Raw genomic sequence first — 5,193 nt, 5'->3', positions numbered from 1 at the left:
TCCCAAAAAAAATACAATCTAATTAATTTTGAAAATAAATGATGTAAAACAATTTATTTAAAAAAGTTGACAAAATTAAATAAAATAATATTAAATCAAATAAAACATGCATAAGAATTTAATCTAGGCATGATTTTGAAATCTAATATTGGTTCCTACCTAATAAATTAATCAGATACTTTTTAGGAATAAATTTTTATGATAATATTCTAATTTGGCTTTTATGATATCTAAAATATCAATTTAGTTTTTGATAATTTCTAAAATTTTAAGTAATAAAATTTGCATATGTAAAATTCTTCAAATTTTTTATTTATTCTTTTAATTTTTCATTTTCAATTTTCATTTTGTCGAAATCTTCTAATCAATAAGATTTTGCTAAAGTTCCTTTTAGTTCTATGGTATATTTTAATAATTTTTTTTATTTTCATTTTCTAATTGACAGGAATTCTTAGACATCATTTTAATAAATTTGAATAATTTGTCAAGAGGTAAAGATCATACCTGACTTACCTTGTCGATCTGATTATCTGATGCTCCCCTGTAATGTTGCTTCCCTCTGGCATTGCTCCCTCTTCATTGATGCTCTTGATGCTCATTTCGGATAAGTTTGCTTCGTCATCTTCTTGGTGACTTGTCATCAACACAAGTCCGGTGTGGGTTTCAATCTCTAACTCCGATGACAATATTTTGTCCCATGTTGCCTTTAAGTTTTTGTACTTTTTCTGGGTTGAACTTTTGTCCTTATCCTTGTTCTTCAGTTTTGAGTAGTTATCTTTGAGGTACCCTTCTTCATTGCAGTGATAGCATCTTACTTTCCTTTTTCTTCTTTTCTTGGCCTGCGCTTCATTGAATTTATTAGATCTAAAAAATTTCTTAAATTTTCTTACCATAAATGTCATTTCATCATAGTCAAGGGATGATTTAGAATCTAGTTTATCTATTTTTACCTTTAAGGTAATGTTCTGATTTGGCTCCGTCTTTAGACCTATACATCTAGATTCATGAATTTTAAAGGTAGAAAATAATTCCTTTAGATTACTTATCTCTAAGTCCCTAGAGATGTAATATGCATCTACTAGCGTTGACAATTCTAGTGTTCTTGGAAAAGCATAAAGCACATACCTTAGTGAATCTTGATTGATTACTTTTTCTTCAAAATTCGTGAGTTTGGTGATTAGCTCCTTTAGCTTGGCGTGCGGTTGAGGGACCATTTCTGTCACGCCCCGAGAGTAAGGTTGTCCGACGAAAATCGGACAGCACCTCCCCTGTAGCAGTGACATATAAACCAATATACATAGCCAATAGATATACACATGCAAAATATAGCCAACACGGCAATAACTAAACACAACCACGCAGATAATAAGCAGCCCACTCGGCTGGTAAATCAAACACAACGGAAAATGAAATAGCAAGTACCATAATACCAAAAGAACTCACCGCGGGCCGGCTAGACTTGACTCCTCGACAAAGCAAAACCAATCACAGAATAACATCAAGTCCCAAAAAGGGTTATTACAATACCAAATTCAAAAGTTCAACTCACAACTAGAAATCTAAACAAAACCGAAAATCCGTCCTCGGAAGCGACGTGGGACTGGCAGTCGGGATCCCTCCAAGTGTACTAGCATCGCTATCGGCTACCTGGTGAAATTACTAATGTACGAGGTGGTGAGTATAAAGACTCAGCGGGTAAGGAAATAGATAGTGCATGAGTAACATAAATAGCCAGGAATACAATAGGATACAGTCTCGGAAAGATAAATAGCAGATACTACTGTGTAATCAAAGTACATATCCATACCTAATTCCATAACCTAGGCTAGTATCAGGTTTGAGGTAACATGAACTGATATAGTACTGCTCACAACTACCCAGATCACAAGTAAGGTATACTGTCAGAGTAATCAGTATCCAAGCACATCTATATAACAGGTATGAGATAACAGAACAGTATAAGTAAGCATATATCAGCATAAGCAAATATAACAGAAAATAGCGTATGCACGGATGGTCACCCCGCCCACCTCTCTGCACCACGACCCCTGTATGGTCGAGAGGCCGGATCGATGACAGCTGTACCACCCAAAGGCCGCCACCACTCTCTAGTGACCGGATGGACAGTTGCATAGTAGCTGAATAGCTACGTCTGCGACGGGGGTCCCTGCTGCCCGCGACTCCAGCTACCACTACCCATGAGCGTGCGAGTGGGGGCCACGACAGGACAAGCGGCACGCTCCAGCTACCACTACCCATGAGTGGCCGAGCGTGCGGCCCAAACCAATGACCGTCTCAACCACAAGGGAGCCAAGGTCATCGGCGATGCATGCAATAACATGATGCAAACAATGCAACAGTCATCATATATATAATAGAAATCAGGTATGCTACATGAAGCCAACATGCTCAACAAGAAACATGAATAGATAACAGTCAAAGCAAGTAAACATGGTATCTGGTATCTATCTATCCAGTATCTAATATCTACTATCTGGTCTCCAGTATCTGCTAAATATCAAGAATAGCAACGAGAGACTGTATAGATACCGAAATGAGTATCTCAAAGATTGAGTGGATAAAGTATCAAGCACAAGAAATAAGACGAGTGGAGTCAAGATAAATACTACATATCTGAAACTAACTCATGCACTAAGATCGATAACTAAAGAAGCAAGTCAAGAAGTACCCGCCTCTAAATGTAGGCTGAATCTGACGTCAACTTCGTCACGACACCCACCTCGATCAGAATCTTGTGTCAACGTATAAATTTTAACTAATTACATATGAAACTGAATAACTATACTAATGTACATGACCAGCGAATTTGATCCGAGTTCCATTTATTACCTAAACGAATCCACACTGAACTACTCAAAACTAGTCCCAAACCTTAATCTATCTGTTCCCACGAATCACACAATTCCAACCGAATCTGATCAACATAAGGAATTCTAAACATGCATTGGTTCCATATACACTGGTACAGTACGAAATTATCTCATTCCTTAACAAAATCTACATCTATCAATTATCTAAGCAACAATCAACAAGCTTCCAATTCAAACAGAATCAACATACCTTATGAGAACTCCCCACTGTCAACCCACTGTCAGGAGGTGTAATCTCCAGCAATAGCTCACTGGTGCTGCCTGCTGCCGCAAATCCACCGACCAGAGCTCCTATAGATCTTCAAACCATTGAAGTCACACAATTCAGCACACCATACCACCTGAATCCTACACCTAGGACAACAGATTTAACATCTGGAGCAGTAGAGACCTTACCTAACGCTTCCTGGATGAAGAACAATGGCTGGAAGTTGTGGCCGAGCCCCTCACTGTAAGCCACTGCCAGAAATCAAACCACGGTCATACCAATCTCTCATCCTGGCCACCTTCATAGCTACCAAAACCCAAATTGAACAATCCTCACCTCTAATACCTCAGCGACAGCTTAAACCACCGGCGGTGAGGCGAAATCCGATGAACTCAGCTCAGTACTATAACCCGGGAAGGCGAGATAGCTGTCGGGGTACCAATCCTCGCCACCCTTGATCTCCGGAACCGGCGATACTCCCTCCGGATCTCCGGAGTTCGGATCTGCTCCTCCTGCCCGTTGGTCCTTGCACGAGGCAGTAATCCGAAGAGGAGAGCCTCCGGTGATGCTGTTGACAAGGGGTGGAGGCTAAGAAGCTTCGGAGATCGGCGGACTAACCATCGTCGTGATCTCTCGTGCGGAGATGCCGTCGCGTGGCTGGTCAGCGATTTCGGGAGAAGAAGACACGAAGAAAGGAAGGGTCGACGCTTTAGGGCTTCGGTGGGGGTACTATAGCTTCTTATAAAGGTAGGGTTTAAGTTCTTCCCAACCCTTAATTAGCCCTCCTCTAATGATGATTTCCAATACCATCTTAAGCCCAATAATTTATCCCCTTAAACACAGTCATACGTCCTCCAAATAAATCTAGAAAAATGTCTAAAAATTTCTGTAAATTATTATAGGTTATTTACTTTGCCGTATCTCACATTCTCCCCCTCTAATAAAAATTTGGTCCCCAAATTTACAACACCAATATCGGACCATCGAAATCCAAAGAACATCCTCCGTTTCCTTGACTGTTACTAGGTACCTCTCTAGATGGTAAGGATCCTAATGTCTCACGTGTCCAGCGTGTAGGTAACACCCTGATTTTATCCAAAGATATCCGAGAGATGAACAAATAAAAATCACCAATATCTATCAATAGATCTATAATAAACGTATAAAGTAACATAATACCTCGAAAAACCGATCTCTCAGCTCCCTGTGCCTCCTCTCGTGTGACAGCATAAACGTGACCTTCCTCTGAGCTTAGCTGAGGCATGCCTGGGGTGGTCTGTGCTGGAATCGAAGGTGCAGGAACCGACTGCTGATACTGAGACTGAGGCTGCTGCTGGAACGCTGAGTAGGGCTGAGGTGGATGAAAATCCTGCTGTACAGAAAATGCCTGATGAGAAGATATTGCGGCAGAATACTGTGTAGTCGCTGGTTCCTGACCCTGCACATGATATATCTGTCCTTGAGAAGGTTGGGGTCTCTGCTGACGGGAAGCACTCTGATTCGTTTGAGATCCTCTCTGCTGCCATGGCTGGGTGGGTTGATCTCCCTGAAAGGTAACTTTAGTAGTCTCCAACCGAGCCTTTAGGGTACATTCCCGACTCTCATGGCCCGGAAGCTTACAATAGAAGCATATAGAGTGATCCAACGAACAATCGGGTTTGAGGTGACTTTTCGAGCCGCACTGGAAACACCTAGTTTTACTAATGTCATTCTTCCGATCCCTCTTAGGGGAACAAGTAGATTCATCCGTGGTTCGCCCTAATTTCTGTGGCCGAGAAGATCCTTCGGAAGTAAGTTGCAAGTCTTGACCCTTATTCCCTCTCTTCTGTGACAGCTACTTGTCATTACTTTTCTCCTGAGCCACTTGCTGCTGAGTCATCTCAATAAACAATGCTCGATCTAACACCTCCCGATAGGAACTACCTGGAAAACCTGACATCCGGATCCGAATGTATGCAGCAAGACCTTGAGTAAACTGATGCATCCGATCGTAATTCTGTGCCACTAGCTGAGGACAAAATTCAGCCAACCTACTGAACTCTGCATTGTACTCCAATACTCAACGATCGCCCTGCTTGAGATTCAGAAACTCCT

The 5,193-nt window shown here is 41.3% G+C and overlaps 1 long non-coding RNA gene across 2 annotated transcripts; it reads right to left on the bottom strand.

Moving 5' to 3' along the window:
- Nucleotides 1–562: 562 nt before the first annotated feature.
- Nucleotides 563–3,813, bottom strand: LOC121996406. 2 transcript variants are annotated; one of them, XR_006116072.1, is made up of 5 exons: nt 3,436–3,813; nt 3,288–3,350; nt 3,082–3,190; nt 1,126–1,659; nt 563–839 (listed from the first exon to the last, which is right to left on the bottom strand). It is a non-coding gene; the product is annotated as an uncharacterized LOC121996406 (long non-coding RNA). The 2 variants fall into 2 exon arrangements; XR_006116071.1 differs by lacking the exon at nt 563–839 and having other exon boundaries at nt 1,425–1,647.
- Nucleotides 3,814–5,193: the final 1,380 nt, after the last annotated feature.

This window comes from Zingiber officinale, chromosome 6A, assembly GCF_018446385.1.
Source record: "Zingiber officinale cultivar Zhangliang chromosome 6A, Zo_v1.1, whole genome shotgun sequence".
Lineage (NCBI taxonomy): Eukaryota > Viridiplantae > Streptophyta > Magnoliopsida > Zingiberales > Zingiberaceae > Zingiber > Zingiber officinale.
This window is presented reverse-complemented; position numbering and strand designations above follow the sequence as displayed.